This window comes from Macaca fascicularis, chromosome X (genome assembly GCF_037993035.2).
Source record: "Macaca fascicularis isolate 582-1 chromosome X, T2T-MFA8v1.1".
In the NCBI taxonomy this organism is placed as follows: domain Eukaryota; kingdom Metazoa; phylum Chordata; class Mammalia; order Primates; family Cercopithecidae; genus Macaca; species Macaca fascicularis.
The window spans coordinates 89,135,674-89,137,725 of NC_088395.1; the positions used below are offsets into that span (position 1 = coordinate 89,135,674).

The window sequence follows — 2,052 nt, forward strand, 5'->3', positions numbered from 1 at the left end:
GGAATCACTACCTTCAGCCCACACCTCCACGCCCTCATCTGCCTGCCCAATGGCTGTCATTTCCGTAAAGTCACCCTCTTCTACTCTGGTATTACCAGGGAAATTGAAATTTTCAAGCAGAAGAAAAAAAAAAAAGAAGTCACGGTATAAATAAGTGACTGGCTGCCCAAAGGAAGCCCTTTAACTATGATATTCAATTTTCTGTTCAATCCACACTGCAGAGATACAAGGATAAACCACCATTTTGGTTCCCAAATTTTTTTCAAGAGCTCATACAAAATATTCCAGATAAATGATGTTGGGGTCCGCGTGTTTCCTAAACAAAGGAATGAACACACAAGACAACACAGGACAAGACATACATGGCGGCCACCGCAAATCGCACACTCTGCTTTATTTTATCCAGCCGTTTGTGGAATGTTGCCAAGTCACGGGACATGTGTTGCTTCTCTGACCTTTCCTTGACTCGCAAGATCAGTAAACATTGACCAGTTCCCAGAGCCCGCTGTTTACAGCTGGCTCTTTTATCCTTCTTGTTTGCAGAGAAGGAATGTCCTACTTTGTTTGCAAGAACAGGGCTTATCGGGAACATCTCGTTTGCAAGCACACAGTCCTCTACAAATGAAATTTAATCCTCGTCTTCCTTCTCTTCTTCATCCTGGTTAATTTGAAAGTAACGGAATTCATAACTCTCTTTGCTGTTAGTAACTGCATGCAACCAATCACGTAGTTTATTCTTCAAATATTTTTTAGTAAGATATTTCAAATACCTTTTTGAAAAAGGCACCTCTGATGTTACGGCAATCTTGCTCTTGCTCCTTTCGATGGTCACCACCCCTTACCAAGGTTCTCAGCTTTGCCGATCACTTTGATCCTTTCTTGCAAAAACTGCTCAAAATTGGCAGCATCCATGATTCCATCTTTTACAGGGTAGGTGCAATCAAGAGTGAATTTCAGAACCTGCTTCTTTTGTTTGCCCCCCTTCACCACAAGCTTTTTCACAGGTGCCATGGCAGTAGCGGAGACAGAAAGCCCGATATCACTTTAACATAATTTTCTTTCCTTTGGATATATATCCAGTAGTGGGATTGCTGGATCATATGGTGGTTTAATTTTTAGTTTTTTTGGGAACCTCCATACTGTTTTCCATAGTGTCTGTACTTATTTACATATACACAATTTACATATACATTTACATACACACCAACAGTATGTAAGAATTCCCTTTATTCTTCATCTTCTCCAGAATTTATCTTAATTTCTAATTTTAGGTATGTGGTACGTCTCCTATTTCTCAGTCAATCTAGCTAAAGTTGTGTCAATTTTGTTTATCCTTGCAAAGAATCAATTTTCTATTTATTTACTTATTTATTTTGAGACGGAGTCTCACTCTGTCGCCCAGGCTGGAGTGCTGTGGCGCGATCTCGGCTCACTGCAAGCTGCACCTCCCAGGTTCAGGCCACTATCCTGCCTCAGCATTCCAAGTAGCTGGGACTACAGGCACCCACCACCCCCGGCTTTTTTTTTTTTTTTTTTTTTTTTTGTATTTTTAGTAGAGACGGGGTTTCACCATGTTAACCAGGATGGTCTCCATCTTCTGCCTCGTGATCCACCCAACTCCACCTCCCAAAGTTCTGGGATTACAGGCGTGAGCCACCGCCCCCGGCCCAATTTTTATTTTAATTGATTTCCTCTGTTGTTTATCTATTCTTATATTTATCTCATTCTCATCCCTATTGATTTTTTCCATCAACTAAATTTGAGTTCAGTTTGTTTTGTTTTCCAGTCCTTTATGTTGTAAAGTTATTTACTTGAGATACTTTTATTTTTATAATGTCAGCTTTTAAGCTATAAATTTTCCTCTTAGACCTTCTTTTACTCATTGTGTAAGTGTTGGGATGTTGTTTTAAATTTTCATAAGTCTCAGTGTTTTTCTAATTAATTTGTTTTGGATTTTTTTATTTAACCTATTTGTTTTGTAAAATAGTGTTGTTTCATTTCCACATACTTACTTTTTTTTAGTATTCCTTATGTTGTTTAATGTTAGTTTCA

The 2,052-nt window shown here is 38.6% G+C and overlaps 1 pseudogene; it reads right to left on the bottom strand.

Annotated features, from left to right (window-relative positions):
• Positions 1–628: 628 nt before the first annotated feature.
• Positions 629–1,011, bottom strand: LOC102139492 (large ribosomal subunit protein eL22 pseudogene; annotated as a pseudogene).
• Between the last annotated feature and the right edge of the window lie 1,041 nt (positions 1,012–2,052).